The sequence below is a fragment of the Danio rerio genome, chromosome 19 (assembly GCF_052040795.2).
Source record: "Danio rerio strain M-AB ecotype USA chromosome 19, GRCz13ab, whole genome shotgun sequence".
Lineage (NCBI taxonomy): Eukaryota > Metazoa > Chordata > Actinopteri > Cypriniformes > Danionidae > Danio > Danio rerio.
The window spans coordinates 9,107,495-9,129,336 of NC_141039.2; the positions used below are offsets into that span (position 1 = coordinate 9,107,495).

A 21,842-nucleotide genomic window follows, 5' to 3' on the forward strand; every position below is an offset into this window, starting at 1 on the left:
CCAATAAATTAATGAATCAATGACTGAACCAATCAATCATTCAATCAATCATTGAACAAATCAATCAATCAATCAATCAATCAATCAATCAATCAAGTTTTCAGTAAAGGAAAAAAACTTTGCAGATGCTATAAGATAATTTTTTTTTCAATACATTTTTTCAATTTTTTCAAAGATTCATTGAATAAATTTTAGGAAAGAGATATTTGACCACATACACTTTTCTCTGTATGAGTCATTTTGAGTCATTTCATTAAATTAATTTGTATTATTTATAATGAACTTTAAAACAAAATTTAAAATGCAAGAATTAATCGCATATGTCACAGTCTTCAGCTCGAGTGCCCACCAGACACACAAGAGGACACACTCTACACATCACACCTGCTGCTCAACTGGACTACACATCCCATAAATATTCTGCAGATCACACCTGACGCTCATGCACTTTGATTACACTACACCTGCAGCCCATTATCCATTTATCACAAATTATTTTATTTATTATTAGCTCTGTGTTTTAGTCTGTGTTTGTTAAACGTTGAATGTTTGTATGCTGATTTTTATGTTCTGTGCCTTTGTTTTGTTTTTTTATATAAATGAATTAGTTGCATGTGGATCCACCCCCATTCTTTTCCCCGAACCATCATTAAAATATGTATTTTTTGTTAGAGATTAATGTCTAAGTTTCATACATTCTCACTTTTTTGACCAGCAATTGTTATAAATCAAAAATTACATTCCATTAATTTAAACGGTGTTAATGTTGATAATATTTTATATATTTTATGTACTTTTTTGCATGTATGTCTTTTCATTTTTTATTAATAAAATGAATGATGATTGATAACCTTGTAATAACTTAGTTACAATTAGTTTCCCATTTACTCACTATTGAGAAGCAATACAAATATAGTTCTGTCTGTTTCATGAAATACCACTTTTTTTTTGGTTCAGCCAGAACCAGAATGCAAATCAATGCAAATCAGATTTTGAATGCATTTTGAGGACTGTACAGAAACCAACAAAGGGTCATTCTAAAAACGTAGCCGTATATAAATGTCTAGAGATCACAAATTATGTAGCCAGAAGTTTGAATGGCTGCATTTCAACTTCAAATCAAACATTACAGGGCCGTATGATGCTGTTCTTTCCACACTTACCAGCTAACCGCTTACCTTCCTATGGACAGCTTTGCTGCTGTTACCAGTTTGTCCAGTAGCTCGCCATGTACATAGGCGAACTTAAGACTCAAAGAGAAGTCAACCATGACAACTGGGTTTAAGTCTGGCAAAGAACGATTCCAGAAAGCGGGTAAGACAAAATCACAAGCCAAAAAATAAGGTAAACAAATAAATAACAGGGTGAGAATGTGATAAAAATCAGGTGAGGGCTAGCTTTTTTCAGGATTGCTTTTTTAACTGCCAGTTGGACAACAATCAGTGCTTTTAAAAAACACTATTGGTTGGGTTTAGTGATCGGTCAGTCAGTCAGTCAGTCGACAGTGGCCTTTGGGGGATTTACACAAAAAGAGCAAGCGCAAATGGCACTCGCAGGAGTAATTTAAGATCTCAAAAAGTGTACACAGCTGCCTCTGGTGGGTTCGCAAAAAAAAAACTGTAAAAAAAAAAAAACATACCTCCTTGGACGTATTTAGCGCTCTCCAGAAATGTATATAGTAGGGATGTAACGGTATCAGAATTTCACGGTTCGGTAATACCTCGGTATGAATGTCACGGTACGGTATTTATTGAATCATTTACAGGAAAAAAAAAACTTTTGAAAATACTCCAAAAAAGTGCCAAAAGTGTCAATGACATACAAATTAGCCATCTATCTGTTAGCTTTGAAACAGGAACTTCAATTTTAATAACAAAAAATTATTAAACCATGTAAAAAAAATAAAGTTTCAATTTAGTATTGTTACTCATCACATTCAACATTTAATCACTCACTTAGATAGAGATGGGTTTAAAGAAAAATTATCATATAATTATAATCTGGTAAAAGCTGGTATCTCTGGGTATTTACAATGTCCCCTGCAACAGAAAAAAACCCTCTCATTTGGGACTGAGATTTCTGGGACAAGAGAGATATGACTTGGCCCATGTTGACAGCAGTGGGGTAACGTTGTGCATTGTCTTTCCCCCACTTGAGAAGACAAACCATGAGTGAGATAGAGATCTCTTTGCGGTACAAGTCAATGTATGCATCAATCTGAACAGTGCTGTGTTTCTGCAGTCCCCATGACTGTTATTAGTCGTATTCCCCAACTTGCAGGCACGTGCACACATTGGGCTCAACCTGTGCAGTGCACATGCCCTTTTTAGTCTTGGATAGAAAATGCCCTTCCAAAACGATCAAAAGTGCCCCCGCGACGCGACACAACCTCCGTCCAGTCCAGCCCTTCAGTAGGCGCGCGACAACACCTCTCTTGGTATGCGCGCTCAACCCCCCCCCCCCCCCCCCTCGGCGCTTTACAATACGCGCGCCACAACACAGCTGATCAGAACGCGCGCGACAGCACCGCTATTCAGCCCGCTTTAGGTTCGATCATTTCCATCTTTTTTTCATCTCCGCTACTAGCAGCACACTCCATTTCCGCATTACTGGATCTGTAGCGACAACAGACCGCAAAGGATTATGGCCACGCCGGGGCTGATGGGAAATGAAGTTTCAGCTACCTCCCGTTCGCTTCATTCGCCTGAGCAAATTTTCTCTGAAGATCTATAGTTTTACCGAGTCATGCGACTTCGGTAATATCGAAAAAATTTAATATTGCGGTATGACGGTATTTACAATACCGTTACATCCCTAGTATATAGTGGTTCGTTTTCAGTATGAGTCTTGGTTGACAGAACCTGTCCACAGTGACAATGACTGGTGTCGCTAAACCACTGTTGCTAAAAAGCTGTTAGGGAGATGCAAAGTATATACAAAGTTAACTGCTATGAGCAATGATGACTCCTGGATCATCATCAAACCAAGTGTTTCAGCTCTTGTTTTAATAACACAATCACTTCAGAATGATTCATTTGTTGTGCAGTTTGTCGAATAGCTCATTTCGCAGCTCTCCCAATGAATGGTGCTAATTGAAAACAAAAAGATTATGATGAAGATTTGCTTGTTCATTTAATTGCACATGCAGTTTGCAACACAATCATTCAGATGAGCTTTTGATTTGTTCTAGTATGTAATATATTACGAAAATGTCTGAGTAAAGTGAGGGGCAGTGTGTGCTCAATATTTCAGCAGTCATACATAATTTGTAGGCGCACTAGCTGAACAGTGATATTACACTCATGTTGCATTCAGGTGCAGGATCCAGCGTTAGATTCATGGCAGGCCTGTAGAGCAGGACTGATGAGAGATGCATTAGAAATCAATAGCCCAGTGTTTTAATACATGCAAGAGTGAACATAACGATTTTAAGACTGGATCTAAAAAAAATGAAAGAGCATGCCTGCATAAAAGAGGTATTTTATTTATTTATTTTTGGGGGGCTGAACCAACAGCCTTAGTAGGTTGCATTCAATAGTAGGTCAGTTTTACCTCAATAGAGATATTACAAAAACAAAATGAAAATGAGTATGAATATAATAGTGTAATTAGCATGTGATATTTTACTAATTTTAGCTTTAATTACTGTGTTAAATGAATTGTTAATAATTATTTGCAATAATAAAATATTATTTTATGCTTATTAAAACATCAACAGAATCTTAATTCATTTAAAATAAATTACATTTAATTAAATTAAGTTTAAATGAATTTTTAAATTAAGTTTTATGATAACAGAGCCACTTTACAAATCTATCATTTAGGTTAGGATTCTGACCCTGAGAGCAGCAGACTACATAGGCGACTCTGTAGATTTTAGAGCAGAGCTGTTTTAAAGGGCCGTATCACGTCACCGCTTTCTCTCCATCACCACGTGAAGGAATGAAATAGACAGCAATGCCTAAAGCTGAGCAGTGGAGCGAAAGAGAAACACAGAGAGGGATAAAACACAGTGGCAGAACGAGGGAACAAGAAAAAAAAACTGTTAGGCTGAGATATAGAAGGGCTGCAGAAGAGTGATTACATGTGAGCATGACCCAGGGCCGCAGGGGTCAGAGGACGCTCCCATTCCCACTCACAATGAGCACAATTCCTCCACTGGAATCCACTCCACTGGAATTACTCCACTTCGGGTTTTCCTGCTTCTGCTGTTTACTCCCCAACTACATTTTCACTGTAACAGCTCCACTAAGAACTGACCAACTATTAGCAATCATGCATCAACATGCTAATTCAGGCTACAATCATGCTAGACACACAGCAGTGACATGCAAACTTAAGATAGAAACATAACAGCATGCTAATTAAATCACAAAATACATAATGATACCAGAAACGGTGTAACAACATGCTAAATTATCTTTGAAAGAACTTGCTAATTAATGAAAAATGCTAATTATTGTCATAATTAACTACATCGTAATTAAAGTCAGAAGCATGCTAGCAATGCCCAAAGTGAATTATTGCTAATAACATGCTAATTTGTGCCAGACACAAACTTGCTAGTTCATGGCAGAAACACGTTAACAACATCCTAATTCATGCTACAGCATACAACATGCTAGCAAACATGCAAATACATGTGAGAAATGTGGTAATAATGTGCTGATTCATGATAGAAACATTTTGGCCACATGCTCATGCATGCCAGAAACATGTTAACACAATTCCAATGCTGGCAACATGCTAATACTTAGTTACCAATATACTAATTCATATTAAAATAATACAAAATGCTAACACCATGGTAATTCATGCAACCAGCATGCTAGCCTTTCCAATCCATGCTAACATACAAATCCATAGTAGAAATGTGATAATAATGTGTAAATTCATACTAGAAACATTCATGTCCATGTGGCCAGAAACATGTTTACACATTTCCAATGATAGTAACATGCTAACACATAATACCAAGATAGCTACTAATTCATGATAGAAAATTTAAAACCATGCAAATTCATACAACCACCATGCTAAAACATGCTAGCCACAAGTCAATTTGTGTCAGTATCACGCTAACGACTTTCCAATCCAGGCTAACATACAAATTCATGTTAGAAATGTGATAATAGTGTGCTAATTCATACTAGAAACATTCTAGCCACATGTACATACATGCGAGAAGCATGTTAACACAGTTCCAATGCTAGCAACATGCTAATACATACTACCAAGATACTAATTCATGATAGAAAAATTAACACCATGCTAATTCATGCAACCAGCATCCTAAAACATGCAGCAGCATGCTAGCCACATGTTCACACGCCAACAACTTTCCAATCCATGCTAACATACAAATTAATGTTAGAAATGTGATAATAGTGTGCTAATTTATACTAGAAACATTTTAGCCACATGTACATACATGCAAGAAACATGTTAACACAATTCCAATGCTAGCAACATGCTAATACATTCTACCGAGATAATAATTAATGATAGAAAGGTTAACACCATGCTAATTCATGGAACCACCACCCTATAACATGCTGCAGCATGTTAGCCACATGTTCATTTGTGTCAGAAACACACCAACGAGTTTCCAATTCATGCTAATATGCTAACTACTACTAAAAAGTTGGTAATTCATTGTAGAAAAAAGATAGGTGACTAAATGTTTGAAACACACAAACAACATCTAATTAATACATTCAACATTCAGCAAATTACCCTGCTGAAAATTCCAGCTTAAACCAGCCTAGGCTGGTTGGCTGGTTTTAGCTGGTTGACCAGCCTGGTTTTAGAGGGGTTTTGGCCACTTCCAGGCTGGTTTCCAGCCATTCCAGTCTGGTCTTAGCTGGTCAGGCTGGGAGATGACCAGCTAAAACCAGCTTGACCAGCCTAGCCAAGCTGGGAGTCCAGCCAAAACCAGCTATATCCAGCTTAAACCAGGCTGGTCAAGCTGGTTTTAGCTGGATTTGGCTGGTCATTTTCCAGCCTGGCTGGAAATGGCTGGAAACCAGCCTGGAAATGGCCAAAACCCCTCTAAAACCAGGCTGGTCGACCAGCTAAAACCAGCCAACCAGCCTAGGCTGGTTTAAGCTGGATTTTTCAGCAGGGTATTGATTGCAGAAACCATTGACAACATGCTAATTCTTGCAAGTAAGATGCAAGTAGTTACATCACTACTTTTCTGATTTATTCATCCACTTTTGCAACATTCCCATTTCAATCTATGATTGAATTCCACATTTCCTTGAATCCACATGAATCTTAGTGCATTAATTATTGTATTAGCATATAGATGTGTATTTTTGACTATTGTCTTTCACAGATTTAATTTTTCTTCCATTCGGGCTGCTAGAAATTTATTAACACTTTGCTCAACACATGGTGGGCTGTTAATATGTTCATATGGAGCTGGATCATGCAGTGAGAAAAAACGAAGACGCTCTGACTTTCAAACAAACCACTCCTCGCTGCAGGCAAAATCCCGCTCCCTCAGCTTCAAACATCCTCCGATCCGTGTTCCCGCCAGCCCGTGACCTCTCTGTCGTTCTCTGTCAGTCTTTTTCTCTCCGCTCTAATGCATTTACATAGAAGACCTGCCGGCCGCAAACATAACACGGCCGCGTATGACAGCTGTGGCTTTGACCCTTGACCTGTGAGATGTACATGAACCGCAACATCGCCACACATTCTGATGTGCGCAGCCAGACACCAGCTGGTGCTTAGAAGTTAATTATCATAAACACTTCTCTCTGTATCGCTATGTGTGTTTGTGAGCGCAGCGGCGGGTGAACAGCTTCTCTTCGTCTCTTTGTCTGCCTGCATCTCTCGTTCAGACTAAACTGGCATTTCACTGCGCATTTCTTTTCATTTCATTATGCGATGAATCCAATTTCATGAGCACAATTCACTGACCACAACAATGACACAAACTTTGTAGTGTACCGCTTGAAAAGGAACATCAAATTGGAAATTTTATACTGAGGTGCCTATTTCTCAGCATGAGGTTTTCTTTTCAAGAGTCAATTTGTGTACACATAGCTACAGTGCACATGAACATTTATACAGTGTTTTAAAAAGTTAGATAAAGTTCACTGAACACAGTGATCATTGAACATGATGTAACTAAGCAATAGGTTTATGCCTGCAATTCACTTAATGGCCACAAGTGTTGCTATTAACAGGAATTTCAAGTTGTTAGAGCGCTCAACTGTAGTGTTGCAACACAGGCTCATTCTGAAAATGTAGTCCTATATACATTTCTGGAGATTGTGAATTATGTAGCCAGAAGTACATATGGCTGCATTTTGTCTTTAAAATGAATGCTACGGGGGCAGTATGAAGCCATTACTTTTTGTGCTTACCAGCTGACTGCTTACCTCTGTGTGGAAGAATTTTCCTCTGTTAACAGATTGTCTATAGGCTTGCCATGTACGTCGACGGATTTGAGACACAGGGCGGAGTTGACTTTGACGACGGGGTTCAAGTCTGGTGAAGAATGCTTCCAGAAAACAGGTAAGACAAAAAAAAAAAAAAAAAATCAAGTAAATAACAGGGTGAGAATATGGTAAAATCTGAAACTGTGGTAAAAATCAAGCTGCCGCGAGGGTTTCTTTTTCTGAATTGCTTTTTAAAATACTGTTTGTTGTTAAAAAAATTTTTGTATTAATGTACACCTGATTAGTGATGGTGGTTGATGCACTTTATCTCTGTGGAGTGAGGTCGGAAATGGGAAGAATGTTTATTGTCATTGCTGGGAAGATTATAAGTTATTGTGTGAATAATTGATAATGAAATGAGAGTGACGGTTTAACTAATTGCACATTGTGATTGACTATGGAATAAATGGGTGGAGTTGGAGAATGTGTCACACACTGAGGAAGGCTTTGTGCCGAAACATCTGTTTGTCTGTTATCACCCTTAAAATGTAAGAAAAAATAAGAATAAAAACAGTATGAAGCAATTGAGTGCGAATCATTACCTTCTTTTGAATAATACACACACTTTAAAGCCATAGCTACAGTGCACATGAACATTTATACAGTGTTTTAAAAAGTTAGATAAAGTTCACTGAACACAGTGATCATTGAACATGATGTAACTTAGCAATAGGTTTATGCCTGCAAATCACTTAATGGCCACAAGTGTTGCTATTAACAGGAATTTCAAGTTGTTAGAGCGCTCAACTGTAGTATTGCAACACAGGCTCATTCTGAAAATGTAGTCCTATATACATTTCTGGAGATTGTGAATTATGTAGCCAGAAGTACGTATGGCTGCATTTGGTCTTTAAAATGAATGCTACGGGGGCAGTATGAAGCCATTACTTTTTGTGCTTACCAGCTGACTGCTTACCTCTGTGTGGAAGAATTTTCCTCTGTTAACAGATTGTCTATAGGCTTGCCATGTACGTCGGCGGATTTGAGACACAGGGCGGAGTTGACTTTGACGACGGGGTTCAAGTCTGGTGAAGAACGCTTCCAGAAAACAGGTAAGACAAAAAAAAAAAAAAAAAAAAAATCAAGTAAATAACAGGGTGAGAATATGGTAAAATCTAAAACTGTGGTAAAAATCAAGCTGCCGCGAGGGTTTCTTTTTCTGAATTGCTTTTTAAAATACTGTTTGTTGTTAAAAAGTTTTTTGTATTGATGTACACCTGATTAGTGATGGTGGTTGATGCACTTTATCTCTGTGGAGTGAGGTCGGAAATGGGAAGAATGTTTATTGTCATTGCTGGGAAGATTATAAGTTATTGTGTGATTAATTGATAATGAAATGAGAGTGACGGTTTAACTAATTGCACATTGTGATTGACTATGGAATAAATGGGTGGAGTTGGAGAATGTGTCACACACTGAGGAAGGCTTTGTGCCGAAACGTCTGTTTGTCTGTTATCACCTGTAAAATGTAAGAAAAAATAAGAATAAAAACAGTATGAAGCAATTGAGTGCAAATCATTACCTTCTTTTGAATAATACACACACTTTAAAGCCATAGCTACAGTGCACATGAACATTTATACAGTGTTTTAAAAAGTTAGATAAAGTTCACTGAACACAGTGATCATTGAACATGATGTAACTAAGCAATAGGTTTATGCCTGCAATTCACCTAATGGCCACAAGTGTTGCTATTAACAGGAATTTTAAGTTGTTAGAGCGCTCAACTGTAGTGTTGCAACACAGGCTCATTCTGAAAATGTAGTCCTATATACATTTCTGGAGATTGTGAATTATGTAGCCAGAAGTACGTATGGCTGCATTTGGTCTTTAAAATTAATGCTACGGGGGCAGTATGAAGCCATTACTTTTTGTGCTTACCAGCTGACTGCTTACCTCTGTGTGGAAGAATTTTCCTCTGTTAACAGATTGTCTATAGGCTTGCCATGTACGTCGGCGGATTTGAGACACAGGGCGGAGTTGACTTTGACGACAGGGTTCAAGTCTGGTGAAGAACGCTTCCAGAAAACCGGTAAGACAAAAAAAAAAATGAAAAAAAAAAAATCAAGTAAAAAACAGGGTGAGAATATGGTCAAATCTGAAACTGTGGTAAAAAATCAAGCTGCCGCGAGGGCTTCTTTTTCTGAATTGCTTTTTAAAATACTGCTTGTTGTTTGTTTGGTCGGTCAATCAGTGAGTTGTAAGCATCCTCTGGTGGATTTATGCAAAAACAACAGGCACAAATGGCACTCGTGGGACAAGTTTAAGAACTCAAAAGAATATACTCCGGCCGTTGGTGGTTTCCCGAAAATATGCAAATAAAAAACTAAAAACGTACCTCCTGGGAAGTATTTTGTGCTCTCCAGAAATGTATATAGGGGTACGTAATCAGAATGAGCCTGGATTGGGAGTATTGGTAACTTAGTGATCAACAGTAAATAAGACAAGCATGATGGAGACAGTTGATTGGTCATGTGTATGTAAAGTGTACCACATTGGTCAATTCGGGACATGTAATTCCATGTCCAATTATTCGCATTAACTCTTATTATTGCAAAGCCACCTCAAGCAAGCTTAAAAACCTGCTGGCAAATATTTTTTATTCAAAATTCTGAATAAAAAATTGTATTCAAAAATGCTTATGCAATACTTAAAAAAATGTGCATTAACACAGATACTGAAGACTGGAATTGAAGCTCAGGAATGATGTGATTTTAAATAATATTCAAAACAAATACAATTACTATTTAATTACTATTTCATTTGATTTTTAAATAGTTTACATGATGGTAATATATTGGTTCCCATTAAAATCATCCCCTTAAAAAGTCTTCATGTTTTTTGTTATTTCATGTATGTTCATCCATAATTTCATTGATAGTCACATTATGCCAATATATATATATATATATATATATATATATATATATATATATATATATATATATATATATATATATATATATATATATAATCTATTTCACAACAGCTAAGAGCAAACCTCACACAGTCAGGTTTTAGAGTCCAACCTGTTTTACAGAGCTGTTTCGCAGCACTAGTAGCAATTTCAGAAGTCCCGACAGTGCTAAATAGTTAATTGCTAGTCCAGTGAATTGGTGGTGTCACCATTTTGGAAATGGCTGTTCCATTAACACCAACACATTTGCCTTCACTTGATCTAATTTCCTCTCTCCTCATTTGTCTGGCCCGTCGCTGTTATTCATTCCGGCCGCTATCTGATGATCAGTCTTAGTGTTTCAGTCGTGTTTGTATTTCCTTTTTCTACTTTCTCCCTCTCTTTACAGTCTATTGCTCAGTCTTTTCCAACCCTTTGGCTCAATTTGCTGGTTCATCTCTTTATCTCTCCTCCTCCTCCTGCTCTCCTCTCTTGCAGTGTTTATTTAAGCACTTTCACGGTCACTGCACTGTGCTCCCTCTCACAGGACAGAGCCGTCTCAGAAACACGCTCTCTTCCCTTGCATTTGCACCATCTCTTTGTTCGTCTTATTTACCTCCGAAATCCTTTCTGACTAAATGTACATCCGCTCCTGTTGTCTTTAATGCCGTTTTCCCCCATTCTTTTATCCCCTCAACACCTTTAATGTGGGGTGCGTTTTCTCTCTCTCCCTTTTTCTTTTTCTCGCTCTCATCTCCTCGGAAAAAAAGAGAGCTCTGAAATTCTGTCATGCTTCACAGACATCGCTGGCTCTCCTCTCCTCACTTTCGAGATCTAAGGCTGAATGTGAGCCAAATATAACTAGAAAAAAATCTACCACTTACACATCCGCTGCCTTACGGTTGTTTAAATGGAAAAAAGGCCTTTACTAGACATTAGACGGCTTAGTTGAGTTTTTACCTGCTGTAATTTCAAAATCAATAGACCATTATTATTAAAGTAAAGAACGTATTCATTATATATTCATTATTTTTCTTTGACTTAGTCACTTTATCATCAGGGGTTGCCACAGTGGAATGAACCGCCAACTTATCCATCATATGTTTTACACTGCGGATGACCTTCTAGCTACAACTCATTACTGGGAAACATCTTAAAACACACACACACACACACACACACACACACACACACACACACACACACACACACACACACATATATATATATATATATATATATATATATATATACACACACACACACACACACTTAGATCCATAATTATTTGGACATTGACCCAATTCTAACATTTTTGGCTCTATTCACCAACACAATGTATTTGAAATAAAATTAACAAGATGTGCTTTAACTGTAGACTGTCAACTTTAATTTGAGGGTATTTACCAAATACATTTTTTTTTTCCAAATCAGGTAAATACTGTAGGAATTACAGAAGTTTGCATATGTGCCTCCCACTTGTTAAGGGTCCAAAAGTAATTGTACAATTGGCTTTCACAGTACTTATTTTTATTTACAGTGTATCAAATCTCAGCTATGAAAAAAGACGGATGACTTAAACTTGTAAAAATGTACATCAGAATAGCTTTTACAAGTTTAACTCATGCGTCTTTTTTCATAGCTGAGATTTGATACACTGTAAAAAAAAAAAAAATCAAAAAGGGGACTCAACTTAAAACTTTAAAGCAATTTACTACTCAACTTTTAACCCAAATACTGTAGTTTACTCAATTTAATTTGATTCAATTTAATTTAATATTCTTCAAACTTAGATAGTAATAATAATAATGTGTTACTGTTGTGGATTTTAAATCAAAGCATCTCAGCTAGAAAACCGCTGTGCCACAATAGTACTTTCAAGCTAAATTCTACTCTGATGAACATTTTTACAAATTTGTCACCCAGCCATTCAATTAATGAAAAAAGGGCGGGACAAATGGGACCAAACCTTTGCATTTGTGAAACATACTGGAGCCAAACTATAATATCATTCTGAGCTCTTTATGGATATGTAATTTAAATGGTAATTAATAGGTAATTAATAGGTAGGCATTATGCTAATTGTGAATTAGCATGCACACCCTATTTATGATCGATTGGAATTTATTAACATACACATGTTTTAGTATCATATCTGATGTTTACGAAGCATTCAGGAGGAGAGTTTTGGGGAAGGTCTGTTTTGCATTCAAGATACTTAGAATTCACTTCTGTATTTATGAATGTTTTATGAATGAGGACTAGAGTGTGTTTAGGAGATAATCATTTAAAGTGTAGAAATCAATTCTATGCATGATGAAATAATTAATAATTATACTACTTAGATAACTTGACCTACATCCTTGTCATTTGTATTATCTTATCAATGTATCTGTATTACGTAAACAGTGATTTCATGGCAGACTGAATTTAAAGTTTAAATCTGAAGTTTAAAATTCAAACATTTACATAACACACACACACATAACACTTTTGGCTCTATACACTAAAACTAATGTACTTGTAATGAAACCAACAATATGTGCTTTAACTGCAGACTGTCTGCTTTAATTTGAGGGTATTTACATTCAAATCAGGTGAACGCTGTAGGAATTACAACAGTTAGCATATGTGCCTCCCACTTGTTAAGGGTCCAAAAGTAATTGGACAGAATAATAATCATGAATCAAGCTTTCACTTTTTAATACTTGGCTGAAAATCCTTTGCAGTCAATTACAGCCTGAAGTCTGGAACGCATAGACATGATGACCAGATGCTGGGTTTCATTCCTGGTGGTGTTCTGCTAGACCTCTACAGCAACTGTTTTCAGTTCCTGCTTGTTCTTAGGGCATTTTCTCTAACTAGTAACTTCCCTTTTGCAGCTGGTGTATTTGTTTTGGACCATTTCCATTAATTGGTTGGCTGGGTGACAATGACAAATACTATTTTTGACCCAGAGCCATGGTTTTACGGGTACACAATAAAAAACGGACTCAGCTTTTTAGGCAACTTGCTACCTCATTTTGGGGTTGGTGTGGATTTCTTGTCTCTTCTCCATTGAACGGATGGCTGGGTGACATTATGCTATCTTTGACCCAGAGCTTTGATTTAACTTGAACAGTTATGAACTCGCAGCTACAACCCCCCCATGAAACAGATGCGTAAAAATGTACATCAGAGTAGCATTTGAAATTCCTTCTGCTCATGTTTCATGAATGAGACCCTCTGCTTTTAAGACAGTGTCAACAAGAGCCATAAAGTCAAGCCTCATACTCACTCACTCACTCGTCCTTCCCATCCATTTTCCTCACTCATTCCCTCCATTTCCCAAAGGACCTTCTTAGTGTTAAGAGAGTTCTGGTCCAATGACTCGCCCTCAACCTGTCCACCTTCTCTCATCTCATCTCCAAAGTGTTGATCCCTGCCATCAATCAAACACATGACACATGCAGTACACTGTACATGCACATATAAGAGTTTTGTTTCATTATAGAGGTTGTTTAAGAAGCTTCTCCAAAAGAAAGAAAGAAATAAAAAATATGATTAATGAACCCTATAAAGCTATCATATTTAAAATACATGTTTGTAAGATTGCTATATCAGAACTTTTCTCAAAGCTCTATTGTACATATTTACTGCATGACTTTCAACTTCCTCTTATATAGTCTACTAGTCCATGCTTACTAAGGAATATTAAAGAATTAAATAAAACAAAAATCTACAGTTAATTTATTCATTTGTATGTGGCTTTTTTAGTAGAACATTAAAGAAGGTTTTATATATATATATATATATATATATATATATATATATATATATATATATATATATATATATATATATTCAGTCATTTTCTTGTCAGCTTGGTCCCTTTATTAAGCGGAATGAACCGGCAACTTATCAAGCAAGTTTTTACGCAGCGGATAACCTTCCAGCCACAACCCATCTCTGGGTTCAGGCTCGAACCAGCGACTTTCTTGCTGTGAGGTGACAGCACTACCTACTGTGCCACTGCTTCGCCCATATATAAGGAATAAGGGTAATATGTAAATAATGTTCCGTTTCTAAAGCCCTGCTCACACTATGAGATTTCAGCCACGATTTAGTCATCTGAGACAAATTTGGGAAATCCTAAAAGATTCTTGAAATCCTTGGCTAAAATTGGTGATCTTTGATCATGGGTTTGACATGTTCACTTAAGTTCTGGCAGTGTCAGACGATTTCAGACACTTTCCTGCAGTGTGACAACAGCTTGCAATGAGCGTCAATCCAAGAACCAATTGGAGCTCCAAATTTGATGACGCAAATCCATGCGACAATTCAAATGACCATCGGGAAATGTCAAAACTGTTTTTTTTCTTCCTGGTTGTATTAAAATTGCCACTACAAATTGTTTACGGTTTGCTGTGAGGAATCATTTCAGAACGCGGGATAGCGAAAGTGTCACGCGTGGATGACATCCAACTCTGGTGGCGCTTTCTTTCATGTTTGGCATGTCTTCTTTGTTGTTCGGTCTGACTTTACAGCTGAGATTTTACAGTGTGACATGAGAGACATGTTCGTGCAGTCCAACATGCTACAATCAATCAGGATTATATATTTAAAAAAAAAAAAACTGCGTAAATACTGTATTATTTTATAAAACACCAAGACCGCAGTTTAACGTAAAATATTGTTTTATATTCTTGTGAAGAACTCAATATCTGTAATGCCTTGACTCACTTAGGAAAGCAAAAAGATAGCAGGATTTATCAAACACATAGATTTATTTACGAACACTCACTTGGAAGACCATCAACAATACAGAAACGATATGGGTTGACAACAAAGCACAACTAAGAGAAAGACCGAATGAATGAAACACAGGAGTACAAATACATTTGGCTTAATGAAACTAATGATTAACAGGGATAGGAAACAGGTGGAACTAATGAAAATGGAGAAACAGCGGGAACTACAAAAAAGGAGCACATGGGGAAGGTCACATGATGAAAACAAAACACACACGGAAGACAGGACCTGACAATATCCTGACTGGCCTGAGGGTAAGTAAATTAATAGTAAATTTTTATTATTTTTTTCTGGGAAATTCACGTTCACGTTTTATTAAAATATGAGTTCTTAAAAGAAAGTAAGTGTAAGAACATGTTTTATATTTGTATTTTTAAGTTTTATATTATAAATACATTTACATAATAGTTCACTCAAAAATAAAAAAAAATTGTTAATTATTACTCTCATGTTGTTCCAAGTCCTTCGTTAATCTTTGGACTTTTACCTTGGACTTTTGGTTAATTTTTTGCACACATAAAGCTAAAAAAATGACTTTACTGAACAGTTTTTTCTTCTTGGTGTCAGTAAATTGTGTGCATTCACCAGCACTCTGCAGTGATATATACACCACGGATGCCCGTACATGCAACTTGTTCTGTTTGAGCATAACACATGAATGCGTGCTCTACATCGACACATACTGATTTATTCGTGCTTAAATTATTCTTATAACTTGATAACATTCTATTAAAGCCACTGAAGGTGCATGGTCTGTTTTGAGAATGTTTTTTGGTACCTTTCAGGACTTTGAAGGTGTCAAGAATCTTTGCAGACTGTGGAGGAAGAGGGATGTCTGAGACCTAAATTATCTTAATTTGTGTTCCTGAAGACTAACGAACGTTTGGGAGTGAGATATTAATAACAATATTTTTTATGATTGGGGAACTAACCCTTAAACCCATTTTAATACCTTCTAACATACAGTTGAAGTCATAATTATTAGCCCCCCCTTTGAATTTGTATTTCTTTTTAAAATATTTCCCAAATGATGTTTAGCAGAGCAAGGAAATTTATCACAGTATGTCTGATAATATTTTTTCTTCTGGAGAAAGTCTTATGTGTCTTACTTCGGCTAGAATAAAAGCAGTTTTTAATTTTTTAAAGAACATTTTAAGAACAAAATTATTAGCCCCAAAGAGCTTTATATTTTTTTCGAAAGTCTACAGAACAAACCATCATTATACAATAACTTGCCTAATTACCCTAACCTGCCTAGTTAACCTAGTTAAGCCTTTAAATGTCACTTTAAGCTGTATAGAAGTGTCTTGAAAAATATCTTGTAAAATATTATTTACTGTCATCATGGCAAATATAAAATAAATCAGTTATTAGAGATGAGTTATTAAAACTATTATGTTGAAAAAATCTCTCCATTAAACAGATATTGGGGAAAAAAAATAAACGGGACGAATAATGCTGTATGTTTTTAGCAGCACAATCTCATGGCAATTCGTAACTTTTTGATTTAACAACTAATTCGTTCTAATTCGACGGTTGGTTTTAGGGGCGGGGTTGGGTTGGTTGCAACCCCTCTTTTTTAAAATTGTACATTTTCGTACGACTTAAGCTGTGGTCACAATTGACTTTTCCTCCTATAGACTTCTGTTCATACGCACGCGAATGCGTTAGACCGGAAACGCAGGGTCATGCATCAAGTTGAGGTGCAAAGTTCAAGCTTGGTGTACTCTGACCTGCAAAATCGCATCACTTGACTGCGTGAGACCAATCGAGGATCAAAACATGATCTCTCTGAACAGGAATTTAAAACATGGAGCAATCGCTTACTTTTTTAATGTCTAAAAATCTTGTTTAATCCCGTCCCTTTTCGTAGCGCCTTACGACAGAATTTTGCATACACAAACTCTAGTGTGACCGCAGCTTTAGTCCATTAAACTGACAAGATGTCATATATTTACATTTATGTTTCCTTGTAACTCTTTCTACATGAAAACTCTACTTTTATTATCAAATATTATTTTGCTAGAATTGTTTCTCTGGTATTGATATCTCATTGTACTTTTACAGGAAGAGTATTAATTTAAAAGCAAGATCTGTGTGTTTTCTAAGTAATCTGTATGCGTGTACAGTATATATGCAGATGTAATTCTCCTGGAAAATTTGACGAGAAATCATCAATGGGTTGAAAAATTGATGTCTAAGAGAAACACTTGTATAGATTGATTTGTGATGTACTATTCCGAGGCAGGTTTGGATCCACAGGTTGGTTCATACACACAGTGGATGCACACTCACCCCTTCTGATCCTTTGTGGAGCTGAGAACGTGTTCAAAATGTGGATGAATTGAGGGAATACATGTATGTGGAGATACAGAAAGACTAATGAAAGCATTCCCGCAGTCTCTCTCCCTCTGTCTTTTCATGCCTGTGTTGTTTCCTCTGCCCTGTGTTTGTCCTCCAAATTGAATTATTCCTTTGACGTGGCGATAAGGGACGGCTTTAGTCCATTATGCAGAGACCCTCTGCGATTCTGAAATATGTTTTGCAAAGGCACACTCTTGTACCTGAGGGGAATCTCACAAACACCACGCACACACACACATACTCACAAACAAACTCTCTTCCTTCTGACACCATAGCTCAGCTACCGAATGTTACTCAATGTATTCCCATATCAATGTCAAGACTTTTTTTTTTTTTAAAGACAGCAACTGCAAACAGCCAGAGGGTTTGGTTATGCTTCCAACCAACAGTTGAGTACATCTCAAAAAATCCACCATAAAATCTCGAAAAGCATCCAAAAACATCTCGCCAGTGTCTGCCTCCCTCCTGGTGGACATTACCTCTGAAAGCTGCACAGATGGTTTTGTGTGGCTCCTCTGTGTCTTCATTATCCGCTCGATTACTAAGGGAGGACGCCTACAATTACAAGCCCTCGCCGCAGCGCTCAGTATTTATTACTGCTCCACCTGCACCAGCGCGGCCCAGGTGTTCCCTCTGCCACACCGCTTCTCATGTCATTTTCATATTTTAGTCTAGGGGTTGTGGATAAAATATGAAAATCTGTGTCAGACCTTTTTATTTCAGCATTGTTGGTTTTGTACAAAATGTTGGAGACAATATTTTGAAATGAGATGGGCTGTTGGTGGCGGAGAGACATAAACTTCTTCCACAAACTGCTTCGGTGTTGATTTATACACTGTAAAAAATTTGACCTTAAATTCACAGTAAATTACTGGCTAATAATTGCATTACTTTCACAGTAAATTACTGTATGTAAATTCACAGTAAATTATTGTGAGGTAGTTCACAGTAATTTACTGTGGTTTTGTCACATTAAATTATTGTGAAATTACAACCATATATTGTAACTTTACAGTAGATAATAAAGTCTGTTACTGTGATTTCACAGTATTATCTTGTAGAATTAACTATATTTTACTGTGAATTTGCAAAACAATCACTGTGATTTAGCAGTAGGTTGCAGTTTAAATACCTGATTTAACTGTAAAGTTACAATTATATCCCGGATTACTGTAATTTAACAGTTTGGTGCTGTAAAATTTCAAAGCAATTTTAGGTCACACAAAAATGAAAATTCTATCTTGATTTACTCACCCTCAGGTTGTTCCAGCTCTGTTAAAAATGTTTTTTGTTAAACACAGGAATAAAAATATCAAATAATCCTCTTTGTGTCCAAACAACCTGAGGATGCGTGAATGACGACAGAATCTTCATTTTTGGGTGATCTGAGAAGACTCTAAAATCAAAATAAAAACCAACACACATACATTTTACAGATTTATTTAACAGCTTAATGACATCTGTGTAAACATTTCAGAAAACTTTCAAAAGGTGAAGGTGAAGCCTCAAAAAATACTATAAGAACATATTCATAAAAAAATCTGACATCATATGTAGCATACATATAAAAAGCAGTGCTTCAGAGTGCGCTCTCTCTGTCTCTCATATATATATATATATATATATATATATATATATATATATATATATATATATATATATATATATATATATATATACACATATACATATATATATATATATATATATATATATACACATATATATATACACACACATATATATATATATATATATATATATATATATATATATATATATATATATACATACATGAGAGAGAGAGAGACAAAACTTCTTGCTAAATTAGGCAGTCGTCTATTCAAGGTCAATCATTTTCCTGATAATTTTACACACTTGCTGGTTGATGTGTCTTCTCTGCTTCTTTGACTTCGTCTGTCTCCCATCTCCAAACTGGTGCCCAAAAAGCACCTATAAGCAAAAGGGCAGACAAACAGTTAGCTTCATACAACACTACTGGGACACTACTGCTGCACTACAGAGCAAAATTACTGTTAGCTCAGTTTGAACATGCTGACAATACTGTAGCTCAGTCAAACTGCAATTATTTAAACAAAAACATCTGAAAAACATTTCCATCACAAACACACAATCAAGAACAGTCCAACAACAAATAGTGGTTTTAATGACCTAGGCAGAGCATTTTAAAACAGTTGATCTGATTTACACCTTCTGTTTACAGACTATAATCTAATGCTGGGTTCACACTTATTGCAAAGTGAACACGTGCATCACAGTACTTGCTCTTGAATACTAGCAGGATGTTTCTTGCATCAAGCAAATTTTTAATGATTTGAATATTAGGAAAATTTTGCAAAAAAAAACTTGATTGAAGTGATACAGCACTTGTGTTGTATTCATTTCAATCAAGTTTTTTGCAAATATTCCAAATATTTTTCAACGTTTTTTGAGTTTCACTTAATTTGTGCTGCCCAGTAAAAATTTCCCACTATTTATGCATTTGCAATGACTTGTATGTAATCCACTCACCTGAATAGGTAACTTCACATATGGTATAAGAGCCCCATCCTTTTAAAGACAGCTTCCCCTCTGGTCTCCAGCACAGACAAACAATTTGTGTCTGCAACACGGCCCTTTATAAGAAGGGGACAAGGGGAGTCATGACTTGTGCTCCTATACATTCCTTGTTTAACCCCCCCAAAACAAGCCCTCAGTTACAATATTTATTGTAGACATTACCTTAAATTCCAGAGTGCAAAAGGCATCTTCAGCATACTTCAGTTTCAGACCAGATTCAAAGTCAGTTGTGAAATCCAGGTGAGGTCCCATGACCACTCGACCCTCCAAGGAATAAGACTAAAAGGGGGAAAGAAGGACTAAATTAGAGGTGTTTGTGAATAATTAAATTTGTTTGTAGAAACAAAGTTGACATTCCATGCTCTGCCTATTAAAAACCAAGCAAACAAACACACATGCCCAGTAAAATTGCTAATAAAAATAAAAACTATAGTTTAAAAAAATCTTTGTCTAATATTTACTACTACTGGAGGTACTGGTGGAACTTCTGGAAGAAGAAAAAGAGTTTGTACAAGAAACTGCTCACAACAAATCTGTGAAAAACCTGACATTTAAAAATCTAATAAAAATGAGGAAGGCATCAACATTACCTTTAATAATCAAGCGAGGGTTGATTGGTAGCATCAGTGTTTCAACATCAATGGCTGTGGCTGCAAAAAAATATGAATATAATAAGAGTAGAATAAGACTCAACCTAACACACACACACACATAATCTATATATATATATATATATATATATATATATATATATATATAGGTTTAGATTGTGATAATGAATTTAGGTTATATTTGTGTGCTCAGAATTTACACTCACCTCACACTTCAGCTATTATCAGGTACACCTGAACACCAAAAAATAAAATCTATAGTTAGTGACAATATACAATTAGTTCTCATTAGTAAATGTTAGCACTGCATTAACACCAGTGAGAAATATACAATATGTACTGTGTTAGTGTTAGTTTAAAAGAATACAACTGAATTGTATTATAAGCCTCGTTTAATAAAACAGTTAAGACTTGTTTCATAATGAGTTTAGTTTATTTAACTAACTTAACGTTAACGTTACAGTCAACAAAATTAACATAACGTACATGATGGTCACTAACCGTAACGTTAACTTAAGTGAAGGTCAGAGCTTACCTTAACGTTATAACGTTAACGTTAGTCATTTCACCTTTACTTCAGTCTTGTACTGAAACAGAAAATGCAGTTAACAAGAAGTTAATTAAAGAAAATTCCCTTTCTTTTTTCAGGAACTAACGTTAACGTTATGCTAATACCTCAGAAAACACTACAATCACCATCTGGCGTCGTTAATTTCTTGCTTTAAAAAAAGGCGCGCTTAAACCCTGTCCGTGCGAGTACAACTAAAGTACTCGGTAAATTCCTGTTAAATGACATGCACTATACAGAAATACACATACAACAATCATTTAACGGACAAAAGTCATATTTTAACACTTACCGAGGATGAATCCGTTGAGTGAAGAGACGACGGCGTTGTCTGCGGTGATGGCGCTTGTTTGCGGTCGAGTCGAGTCAGTTCTGTTCAATGAATCGGCTCCTTTAAGTGAACAGTAAAGAGTCGAATTCGGCTCCTTTAAGTGAACAGTAAAGAGTCGAATTCGCCTGAAAACGATTCCGTTTTGTATAATATTGTAAGACGCAAACATATAATTCATTAATATTTCATCACATTGCTTGGTTCGTGTACTGCTTGTACACCAATTGCTTGTTGATGACTTCGAGCT

The 21,842-nt window shown here is 36.2% G+C and overlaps 1 long non-coding RNA gene across 3 annotated transcripts; it reads right to left on the reverse strand.

The window, feature by feature from the left end:
- Positions 1-18,929: 18,929 nt before the first annotated feature.
- LOC147832460 (uncharacterized) lies at positions 18,930-21,642 on the reverse strand. 3 transcript variants are annotated; one of them, XR_015516476.2, is made up of 7 exons: positions 21,557-21,642; positions 21,232-21,283; positions 20,903-20,930; positions 20,676-20,735; positions 20,248-20,364; positions 20,038-20,141; positions 18,930-19,458 (listed from the first exon to the last, which is right to left on the reverse strand). It is a non-coding gene; the product is annotated as an uncharacterized LOC147832460 (long non-coding RNA). The 3 variants fall into 3 exon arrangements; XR_015516477.1 differs by having other exon boundaries at positions 19,238-19,458; positions 20,676-20,729; XR_015516478.1 differs by lacking the exons at positions 20,676-20,735; positions 20,903-20,930; positions 21,232-21,283; positions 21,557-21,642 and having other exon boundaries at positions 19,321-19,458; positions 20,285-20,423.
- Positions 21,643-21,842: the final 200 nt, after the last annotated feature.